Source organism: Dermochelys coriacea, chromosome 1, assembly GCF_009764565.3.
Source record: "Dermochelys coriacea isolate rDerCor1 chromosome 1, rDerCor1.pri.v4, whole genome shotgun sequence".
NCBI lineage: Eukaryota > Metazoa > Chordata > Testudines > Dermochelyidae > Dermochelys > Dermochelys coriacea.
Window position 1 is genome coordinate 1,768,542 of NC_050068.2, and position 12,441 is coordinate 1,780,982.

Here is a 12,441-nt window from a genome sequence, read left to right on the forward strand (position 1 = left end):
AAGACTTCAGGGAAAAATCCATGTTTAGCATGCCTAAGGAAAAGAAAAAGGAGGTTACTAAGTATATTAACATCAAAAGAAATTCTTGAAAAGTTTTAGTCCAATTACTAGACAGAGAAAGGAAACTTGTTAATGTTGCAGAAAAGGTAAATATGTTCAATATTTTTTTTCTGCATTCAGAAAGAAGCAGTATGACACTCATATCACATGATACAATGAAATGTTTTCCAGGCCATCAGCTATCTAGGAGGGTGTTGAAGAGCATCTATAGCAGAAAATTAGAATTATGAACACCAGAGGTATGAACTGATCAATTATACCACACATCTCATTCGGAACCAGCAGTGTGCAATCAGGAAGAAGCAGACCAAACAAAAAAGAAAAGGCAAATACAGGGCAATACTGTGTGAAATGTAAAGTTTTTATTTTTTAAAAAAAGGGAAAGTTTTAAAAAAAAGATTTGACAAGGTTAGGAAACAATGGGAACAGTGGTCTGGGATTAGTTTTTAAAAAGTCCAGGAATATAATTAATAGCAGTCAACAACTTGGTTTATGGAAAACAGGTGTTTTAAAAAAACAACAACAATGTCATTGTTTAATGAGAATACACGTTTGGTTGATCAAGAGAACTGCACAGATGCAGTAAAACTGATTTCTCTGAGGCACTTGATTTAGCAGGGGAAACATTCCGATAATAAAAGGAACACGCTACAATATCAGTGGGCTGAAACGATCCTTGGATGCATAGACAGGGGAGCGGTGAGTTGGAGCAGGAGAAGGAGTTTACCTCTGCACATGAGATTTACTGATCTCTGATCCCACAGCAACAGCAGAAAGTGCTCACGTCTCCCCTTGGTCATCTTTTCCAGACCTGACTGTCTCCTATCTATCTATCCATCTAGGCAATTATCCCTTATTTTCTTTCTAATCAACTATATTTTATAAATATACACAAATACACAAACAGCCAATTCTTCTCTGACTCAGTACAGAGCACAGGAGCTCTCATCTCCTTTTGGGACGGTCCCTTAATTAATGTTTACTCCTAAAGCTGAATAATTAGCACAGAAGCAGAGACATGCTTGTCTGCATCCAGTTTACATTCAGATGCTCCCTTCTCCCCTAGAGGCTGAGCGAACCCCACTGGGATTGCACAGAGCTATATTATAAACGGTGCACACCCTTGGATCGGCTCTCGATGTGGCATGTTGCTGCAGATGCTGGGGTGAGAGAGGTTTGGGACACGGCTACCTGTGGGGGATTCCCAGGGAAGACACTTCCATCTCAGAATTCACAGGTACCCATCTCTTGTTGAGGAGCTCACCTGATCAACGAACACCATGCAACATGGGTGTGATGGGATAGAAAGTACGTCTGTGGTCCTTTCCACTGTGCACAGCCATGACACATCCCAGGGCCCTTCCCATAGGTGATGAGTACGCTAAAGAATCACTGGCCAAAATGACACTCTTTTCTGACCCCTGGTCATCCTGCCTGATGGACTACTGCCCCGAGGTGGCTGCATTTCAGTGGCAGAGGGGATCTTTCAGAATGAAAGGTGTTAGTAGATGTATAATAAAAGACCAAATTCTGAATCAGTGGCCTGTACTTTGCTCAGGCCCCAGTGAGGCAAAACTCCCCTTGGAGTAAGAACTGAGTAGAGACATCAGGGGCCAGCTGTGTGTTAATGCACAGACATGTCACCCTCTCCTCTTGCATTTCAGGGCCCTGGCTGTTAATGGGGCAAGGGACAGGAGCTCTTACCTGACTTTTATCTGCTGGAAAGCTTGGAGGTGCTAGGGCTCCTCACTAGAACAGTAATGAGAATTTTTCAACATGGGTAACACATACTTTCTCCGATCTTTATTCGAGAAGTCGGTTGAACTGTTATGCCTGAAACTTTCAAAAAACAATTCTGCTCGAAGCAGACATCCAACATGGGAAATTTCAGTCCGAACACCTAAAATTTAGCAAACTTATAAGCAACTGAGGTCTTCTAATGGAAGGTGTCACCCAGACTTAGCTATAGGTGATGCCACCAGCACCACCTACAACGGGTAATCCATTTGTCAATCCCATTCCTCTATGGTTTTTGGTCCAGTAATGTTGGTAGCAAGGAGTTCTACAGGCCAAATATGGATTATGTTAGCAATTTTCTTTTCTCAGTGTTATATGTTCAGACTTTCAATTAAACTAAATGTTCCCTTGTTCATGTTATGAGACATATTAAATGTAAATGCCGAATCTACTTTCTTTATCAATAGATCCATAGGGTTTAAGGTCAGAAGGGACCATTTGATCATCCAGTCTGAGCTCCTGTAAAGCACAGGGCCATTAAATTTCACTCAGTTACCTCTGTATTGAGCCGAAAGGCTTCTGTGTGACTAAGACCTGATCTACACTAGGATTTCGCATTATAGAATGATAGAGCCATAGAGGGAAGGCAAAGGACAGCTAGTCTAACCCCCTGACAAGATGCAAGATTTGTTTTGTCTTAGTCATCTAAGACTGATGGCTATTCAAACATCTTTGGAAAACCTCCACAGAAGGAGATTCCATGACTTCCCTGGGTGTCTGTTCCATTGGCCTCCTGTACTTCAAGTTAGGAAGATTTTCCTGAAATTTAATTTAAATCTGCTATGCTGGAATTTGAACCCATTGCCTCTTGTCCTGGCTCTCTATGGTGAGACAGAATAACTTTCCTCCACCTTTTTATGGCAGCCTTTCAAGTATTTGAAGATCACTATCTTGTCCCCCATTAATCTCCAACTATTGAGACTTAACCCACACCAAGTAGAGGAGTACTATCACGTACCATGACTGGCATGTTATACCTCTGCTAATATAACCTAACATTGCATTTGCCTTTTTTGAAACAGCAAAAAAATCCACATCCCAGAGAGATGTAGCTATATCATTCTAACCCTGGTGTAGACAGCATGAGGTGAATTCTCCCATCGACCCAGCTACCACCTCTCAGGGAGGTGGATTACCTATGTTGAGGGGAGAACCCCTGCCATCTCAGTAAGTAATGTCTATACTGAAGCATTATGGCAGCACTGCTATATCGTTTTAAGTGCAAACAACCATTGAAGCAGATCTTTCAGAAAAGCATCCAGTCTCGATCTGCCAACATGGGGAGTTGGAGAATCCACTACTTCCCTTCTCAGTGTGTCCTGAGTTAATAACCCTCATTGCTAAATATCTGGCCCTAATTTATAATTATAGATACCATTACTATGCATGGATTTCTCCCCATGAAAGTTTCTGCCTGATCATCTTTTTGATAAGTTATAGAGCCATACATTTTCAAAGTCTAACGGTCTGGCTTTTTCTCCGTCCACCAGTCATTTTTGTTGCTCTTTTCTGCACCCTCTCCAAGTTGTCAACATCTTTTTTCAAATGTGGACCCCAGAACTGGATGCAGTTTTTTTCACTAATGCCATGTGTAGAGGTAAAATCCTTCCCCTGCTCCAACTCACCACTCCCCTGTTTATGTATCCAAGGACCCCATCATCCCTTTATGCCATCTCACTGGGCTCTAAAGATGAGATGGCTGTCCACAATGTCCCCTAAATCCTTTTCAGAGTCCTTGCATTCAATAATACAGTGCTGTCATCTGTGGGTTAGGCCTGCATTCCCTGTTCCAAGGATTCTGCATCTGACTGTATGAAAACATTTTGTTTGCATGGGCTCCACATTCCAAATGCTCCAAATCAATCAGTATGCCTGCCCTGGCCACCTCATTGCAAGCACTTTGCCAATCTTTGGGTCATCCAAACATTTTGTCTGCAGTGATTTTCTATTTCCTTCCAGATCATTCATGAAAATATTGAATAGCATCAGGCATAGAACTCATCCCTGAAGAACCTGACTACAAACAGCCCCGTTCACTGACGAAGGCCTATTAACAACAGCTTTCTGAGATCCATCAGTTAGCCAGTTTTCAGTCCATTTTGCATGTTCTCTACTGATATTGTAGAGTGTTAATTTTTTAACTCAATATTTTCCCCCACTAAATCAAATGCCTCTGAGAAATAAAGATCCATTGCCTCTGCATGGTTCCCTTGATCCACCAAATGTGTACCCTTGATCAACAAATGTGTACTCTCCAGAAAGGGTGAAATCAGGTTTATTTGACAAGATCTGTTTTGTATAAACCCTGTTGTTGACTGGCATTAATTACATATCTATACTTTTTTTTAAACTGATCCCATACCAGCGTTTCCATTGTTTCTTCACCTTGTCAAATCTTTTATAAAAACACTTTCCCTTTATTTTTAATACCTGACCTTTAACACAAGAATTGACGTAAAATTTTTCTGTGATTTCTCTTTTTGTTAATATACTTAATAACCTCCTTTTTTTGTGATCCATAGCCCTGCCAAACATGGAGTTTTCCCTGATGTCTTTAATGTCCCTTATCAAATTTTCATAACTTTCAATTTGTATTCTTGGATCTCTATTTTCCCTTTTTCCCCTTTGCTACATATTGCTTCCCCCCCTAATTGCTGCCTTCACTTTGCCATTGAACTGGATTTTTACCCAAAGTTGTTCACTTTGTTGAGTGTGGAATCATGACTTTTTCCACAAAAGAACTACCAATTTTCATTCATATTTTTCTGTATAATTTTTCCTCCAATCAATTTTGCTGACAATTTTCTTCAGCTTTGGGGAATTAGTCCTCTTGGAGCACTAAGTGTCTATAGATAGTACTGGTTGGGAACTGTTCTCTGTTTGTCCATTTGAAAGTAAATCAGTATCATTTTTTATTTTCCTCTCTTATATCATATGTTCCCTTCTTTGTCTCTTCTGTAAACTAAAGAGTCCCAGAATTTTCTGCATGGTGTCAAGTATCAGGGTGTAGCCGTGACTTTTTTATCTGTTTACATATGGCAGCCTCCCCCATTCTCAGAGCCTGTCTTGGAAATCCCTTTTATATATGCTATATCCTTTAGAGAGACTGGGTGACCGAAACTGAACACATATCCAGAACATGTTATTTTCCATTCCATATCTTAGTGATCTGAAGATTGCTTTTGTTTTGTCCACTGCTGTGAATGAGCAGGTGTTTCTCTTGAGCTGCTATCAATGGCACCCAGGTCTTTTCCCTGAGGTATATTCTAATTGGGATATTTCTCTTGGCATATGTCTTACAAAAGTTTGTTTTTTTTTTTCACTCTCAGATATCAAGCAACTTGATGAATGGGGAACTCCTACAGTATGGAATCTCTATGCTGGGTCTCATTGCATTAAGAAATAATGATGGATAACCAGTATCCACACTTGTGTTTCCTGCTGGTGCCCCTTAAGGTTCCCCCACCACTGAGTGTAGTAATTATTAACACAGGGAGCCCCATAAAATGTGTAAATGGCTTTAGTATGGTCATTGTTCATAGTTGTTTTCTCTGAATAATTAAAATGTCATTTTTCAGTGAGTGAAGAGCGAACAATCTGCTTCACCCATGAGAACTGCCTCCAGTAGCGCATGTAGTGTCTCAGATTAACATTGTCTCTCCATTCAGGCATCCTGAGCACAGACAGAAGGTCAAGGGAACATATGGTACATGTAGGAAACAGGGTTCAGCCTCAGAGTTGGATACCTTCTCCCCTACTCCATGTCAGATTCCAACACAACCAATTTCAACAACCCCTCCACCTTCATCCTGCTGGGCATTCCTGGCTTGGAGACAGCCCACATCTGAATCTCCATCCCCTTCTGCATGATGTACACCATAGCTGTCTTGGGGACCTTCACCATCCTGTTCATTGTAAAGATGGAGCAAAGCCTCCATGGACCCATGTACTATTTCCTCTGCATGCTGATCATCACTAGCTTGGTCATGTCCATATCCACCCTGCCCAAAATGCTGAATATCTTCTGGTTCAATTCCAGGGAGATCAGTTTCAGTGCCTGCCTCACCCAGATGTACTTCATTCACTCCTTCTCAAGGATGGAGTCTGGAATCCTCGTGGCCATGGCTTTTGATCGCTACGTGGCCATCTGCGTCCCCTGAGACATTCCACCGTCCTGACAAACTCTGTTGTGGCCAAGATCAGCCTGGCCATGTTGCTGCACAGTGGAATATTCACATTACCCTACCCCTTCCTGGTGAGGTGGTGGCCATATTGCAGAACCAACATCATCCCCCACTCCTATTGTGAGCACATAGCTGTGGTGAACCTGGCCTGTGCTGACATCCACATCAGTAGTTACTAGGGCCTGTTTGATCTTTTCTCTGAGATTGGAATGGACGTGTTTTTCATCACTGTGTCCTATACTCAGATCCTCCGGGCCATCTTCCGCCTCCCCACAAAGGATGCTCAGCTCAAAACTTTTGGGACCTGCATCTCTCACCTTTGTGCCATTTTAGCTTTGTACATCCCAGTTTTCTTCTCCTCTCTCACGCACCGGTTTGGCCATAATGTGCCATTGCACTTCCTCATTCTCATTGCCAATGTATACCTCCTGGTGCCCCCCTTGCTACACCTCATCATCTACGGGGTGAGGAACAAACAAATCTGGGGCAGGCTGCTCCAGCTCTTTACTCCTAAAGGGACCTAAATGTTTTCTCAGACCGAGGTCCGTGCAGAGCTGGCTGGTGCATGGTGCTGGGCCCTCTTCCCTGAATCATTTACTGAATGAATCCAATGAAGTGAGCTGTAGCTCACGAAAGCTTATGCTCAAATAAATTTGTTAGTCTCTAAGGTGCCACAAGTACTCCTTTTCTTTTTGTGGATACAGACTAACACGGTTGCTACTCTGGACAATCAAGAGACATTAAATCCTTTCCTGTCCTTACTGTGCTGTGTTAGCATGATAAACTGGGGAATCAGTCTATGTACAATTCACTGGGTTGTCACCTTTCCAACTGCTGGTAGTTGGACTCCTGAAACTGCAATCTTTCACAATCTGTTCTGTCAAGGCCCAACCCTGCTGTGTGTCTTCTCTCCAAGGCCCAACCCCTGTCACTTGCTTCTCTCTTCCCCTCCCTTTTCCAGTTGCTGGAACATTTTCCACCTCCTATATATATATATATATATCTTTATTTATTTTCCATATATATATATCACCAGGTCATAGTTTTGGCCTTCACAACATGCTATGGCATCTAGTTCCACAGCTTGACCGCGAAGAAATAGGGTTATGGTCTGCTACCCTCACTGTTAATACAGCTTCAAAACTATCAGTTTCTATGTGCACTTTAGCCAAAGGCATAAGAACTTGAAGCCAGAGAAAACAGGGGAGACACTGGAGAATAGCACTGTCACCAGGAAAAGGCAGGTCTATGTGATCGGGGACTATTTATTGAGAAGAATAGACAGGCCTGTAACTAGAGCTGATCCTGAGAATAGAAGGGTGTGCTGTCTTCCGGGTGCTAAGATACGGGATGTAGACCTGAGGTTGAAAAGGATCCTAAAGGGAGCGGGAAAGAATCCCCTAATTATCCTTCATGTGGGAACAAATGATACGGCTAGATTCTCGCTGGAAAGTATTAAGGGAGACTATGCTAGGCTGGGGAAGACGCTTAAGGAAATTGAGGCTCAGGTGATCTTTAGCGGGATCCTTCCTGTTCCTAGAGAAGGGCAACAAAGGTCTGACAAGATTATGACTGTCAACAGATGGTTTAGGCAGTGGTGCTATAAGGAGGGCTTTGGGATGTATGACCACTGGGAGGCATTCACGGACAGAGGTCAGTTCTCTCGGAATGGACTTCATCTGAGTGAAGGAAATAGACTTCTAGGATCGAGGCTGGCACAACTGATAAAGAGAGCTTTAAACTAGGAATTGGGGGGAGATGGATGGGAGATGTCCAGAAAATCTCCACGCCAGATTTTAGCATTGAGAGGGAAGAAGATGAAGTAAGAATGGATACAGCCGTGGGTAGGAGAATGTATATAAGGAGTGAGGGCGGTGTGGATACTAGTCTAATAGGTTATACTGGATGTAGAATGACTGTGCCTAATAGGGTACAAAATGTGAGCGAGGCCAAACAGCAAAAATTAAGATGTTTGTACACCAATGCGAGGAGCCTAGGTAACAAAATGGAGGAACTAGAGCTACTGGTGCAGGAAGTGAAACCAGATATTATAGGGATAACAGAAACATGGTGGAATAGTAGTCATGACTGGACTACAGGTATTGAAGGGTATGTGCTCTTTAGGAAAGACAGAAACAAAGGTAAAGGGGGTGGAGTAGCATTGTATATCAATGATGAGGTAGAATGTAAAGAAATAAGAAGCGATGCAATGGATAAGACAGAGTCTGTCTGGGCAAAAATTACATTGGGGAAGAAAACTAGTAAAGCCTCTCCTACGATAGTGCTTGGGGTGTGCTATAGACCTCCGGGATCTAATTTGGATATGGATAGAGCCCTTTTTAATGTCTTTAATAAAGTAAATACTAATGGAAACTGCGTGATCATGGGAGACTTTAACTTCCCAGATATAGACTGGAGGACCAGTGCTAGTAATAATAATAGGGCTCAGATTTTCCTAGATGCGATAGCTGATGGATTCCTTCATCAAGTAGTTGCTGAACCGACTAGAGGGGATGTCATTTTAGATTTAATTTTGGTGAGTAGCGAGGACCTCATAGAAGAAATGGTTGTAGGGGACAATCTTGGCTCAAGTGATCATGAGCTAATTCAGTTCAAACTAAATGGAAGGATTAACAAAAATAAATCTGCAACTAGGGTTTTTGATTTCAAAAGGGCTGACTTTCAAAAATTAAGGAAATTAGTTAGGGAAGTGGATTGGACTGAAGAATTTATGGATCTAAAGGTAGAGGAGGCCTGGGATTACTTTAAATCAAAACTGCAGAAGCTATCGGAAGCCTGTATCCCAAGAAAGGGGAAAAAATTCATAGGAAGGAGTTGTAGACCAAGCTGGATGAGCAAGCATCTTAGAGAGGTGATTAAGAAGAAGCAGAAAGCATACAGGGAGTGGAAGATGGGAGGGATCAGCAAGGAAAGCTACCTAATTGAGGTCAGAACATGTAGGGATCAAGTGAGAGAGGCTAAAAGTCGAGTAGAGTTGGACCTTGCAAAGGGAATTAAAATCAATAGTAAAAGGTTCTATAGCCATATAAATAAGAAGAAAACTAAGAAGGAAGAAGGGGGGCCGCTTAACACTGAGGATGGAGTGGAGGTTAAAGATAATCTAGGCATGGCCCAATATCTAAACAAATACTTTGCCTCAGTCTTTAATAAGGCTAAAGAGGATCTTGGGGATAATGGTAGCATGACAAATGGGAAGGAGGATATAGAGGTAGATATTACCATATCAGAGGTAGAAGCGAAACTGAAACAGCTTAATGGGACTAAATCGGGGGGCCCAGATAATCTTCATCCAAGAATATTAAAGGAATTGGCACCTGAAATTGCAAGCCCATTAGCAAGAATTTTTAATGCATCTGTAAACTCAGGAATAGTACCGAATGATTGGAGAATTGCTAATATAGTTCCTATTTTTAAGAAAGGAAAAAAAAGTGATCCGGGTAACTACAGGCCAGTTTGTTTGACATCTGTAGTATGCAAGGTCCTGGAAAAAATTTTGAAGGAGAAATTAGTTAAGGACATTAAAGTCAATGGTAAATGGGACAAAATACAACATATTTTTACAAAAGGTAGATCGTGCCAAACCAACCTAATCTCCTTTTTTGAAAAAGTAACAGATTTTTTAGATAAAGGAAATGCAGTGGATCTAATTTACCTAGATTTCAGTAAGGCATTTGATACCGTGCCACATGGGGAATTATTAGTTAAATTGGAGAAGATGGGGATCAATATGAACATCAAAAAGTGGATAAGGAATTGATTAAAGGGGAGACTGCAACGGGTCCTACTGAAAGGCGAACTGTCAGGTTGGAGGGAGGTTACCAGTGGAGTTCCTCAGGGATCGGTTTTGGGACCAATCTTATTTAATCTTTTTATTACTGATCTTGGCACAAAAAGTGGGAGTGTGCTAATAAAGGTTGCAGATGATACAAAGCTGGGAGGTATTGCCAATTCGGAGAAGGATCGGGATATTATACAGGAGGATCTGGATGACCTTGTAAACTGGAGTAATAGTAATAGGATGAAATTTAATAGTAAGAAGTGTAAGGTTATGCATTTAGGGATTAATAACAAGAATTTTAGCTATAAGTTGGGGACGCATCAATTAGAAGTAACGGAAGAGGAGAAGGACCTTGGAGTATTGGTTGATCATAGGATGACTATGAGCTGTCAATGTGATATGGCTGTGAAAAAAGCTAATGCGGTTTTGGGATGCATCAGGAGAGGTATTTCCAGTAGGGATAAGGAGGTTTTAGTACCATTATACAAGGCACTAGTGAGACCTCACCTAGAATATGTGTGCAGTTCTGGTCTCCCATGTTTAAAAAGGATGAATTCAAACTGGAGCAGGTCCAGAGAAGGGCTACTAGGATGATCCGAGGAATGGAAAACTTGTTTTATGAAAGGAGACTTAAGGAGCTTGGCTTGTTTAGCCTAACTAAAAGAAGGTTGAGGGGAGATATGATTGCTCTCTATAAATATATCAGAGGGATAAATATAGGAGAGGGAGAGGAATTATTTCAGCTCAGCACCAATGTGGACACAAGAACAAATGGGTATAAACTGGCCACCAGGAAGTTTAGACTTGAAATGAGACGAAGGTTTTTAACCATCAGAGGAGTGAAGTTTTGGAATAGCCTTCCAAGGGAAGCAGTGGGGGCAAAAGATCTATCTGGCTTTAAGATTCTACTCGATAAGTTTATGGAGGAGATGGTATGATGGGATAATGGGATTTTGGTAAGTAATTGATCTTTAAATATTCAGGGTAAATAGGCCAAATCCCCTGAGATGGGATATTAGATGGATGGGATCTGAGTTACTATAGAAAATTCTTTCCTGGGTATCTGGCTGGTGAATCTTGCCCATATGCTCAGGGTTTAGCTGATTGCCATATTTGGGGTCGGGAAGGAATTTTCCTCCAGGGCAGATTGGAGAGGCCCTGGAGGTTTTTCGCCTTCCTCTGTAGCATGGGGCATGGTTGACTTGAGGGAGGCTTCTCTGCTCCTTGAAGTCTTTGAACCATGATTTAAGGACTTCAATAGCTCAGACATGGGTGAGGTTTTTCATAGGAGTGGGTGGGTGAGATTCTGTGGCCTGCGCTGTGCAGGAGGTCTGACTAGATGATCAGAATGGTCCCTTCTGACCTTAGTATCTATGAATCTATGAATCTATAAGGATTGTGTTATCTCCTACCAATAAAACAGCCAAGTGCAATAAGGGAGGCAGGACTAAATGTTAAGGCTAAGAAGTGTCAAATAGGCTTCAACAGAGTGACTTACTTTGGACACCAGGTGGGTCAAGGAACTATCAACGCCCTACAGACCAAAGTGAATGCTATCCAAAAGTGGCCTGTCCCAAAGGCAAAGAAACAGGTTCAATCCTTCTTAGGCTTGTCCGGATATTACAGGCGATTTGTAATGCAGTACAGCCAAATCACTGCCCCACTGACAGACCTAACCAAAAAGAAACAGCCAAATGCAGTTCAGTGGACTGAAGAGTGTCAGAAGGGCTTTAACCAGCTTAAAGCGACACTCATGTCTGACCCTGTGCAAAGGGTCCCAGACTTTGACAAACTGGTCCTAGTAACCAGAGATGCGTCCGAGCGTGGTGTGGGAGCACTTTTAATGCAGGAAGGACCAGATCAAGAATTCCACCCTGTCGTGTTTTTCAGCAAGAAACTGTCTGACAGGAAAAGCAACTGGTCAGTCAGTGAAAAAGAACGTTACGCCATTGTCTACGCTCTGGAAAAGCTACGCCCATATGTTTGGGGACGGCATTTCCACCTGCAATCCGACCATGCTGCGCTACAGTGGCTTCATACTGCCACGGGAAATAACAAAAAACTTATTCGGTGGAGGTTAGCTCTTCAAGATTTTGATTTCGACATCCAACACATCTCAGGAGCTTCTAACAAGTGGCTGATGCACTCTCCAGTGAAAGTTTCCCAGAATCAACTGGTTAAAATCGTCCTTGAGATGTGCAATATATTGTTAGTCTTTATATACTTGGTAGTATATTTAGAGGTGCACATGTCTTATTAACTCTGTTTTCTCCTAGAGTTCCGGGAAGAAATCCCAGTCAGCGTTTCACCCTATCTGTGATTTGAGGGTGTGTCATAAATATAAAGGGAAGGGTAAACACCTTTAAAATCCCTCCTTGAAAGATGAAAAACCTTTGCACCTGTAAAGGGTTAAGAAGCTAAGATAACCTCGCTGGCACCTGACCAAAATGACCAATGCGGAGACAAGATACTTTCAAAGCTGGGCAGGGGGAGAAACAAAGGGTCTTTCTGTCTGTGTGTTGATTTTGCCAGGACCAGAGCAGGAATGCTGGTCAGGACTCCTGTAAAAAGTCAGTAAGCAATCTAGTTAGATATGCATTA

At 42.1% G+C, this 12,441-nt stretch overlaps 1 pseudogene; it reads left to right on the forward strand.

The window, feature by feature from the left end:
- The window catches only part of LOC119863297, a 106,928-nt pseudogene extending 100,363 nt beyond the window's left edge, over positions 1-6,565 (forward strand).
- Positions 6,566-12,441: the final 5,876 nt, after the last annotated feature.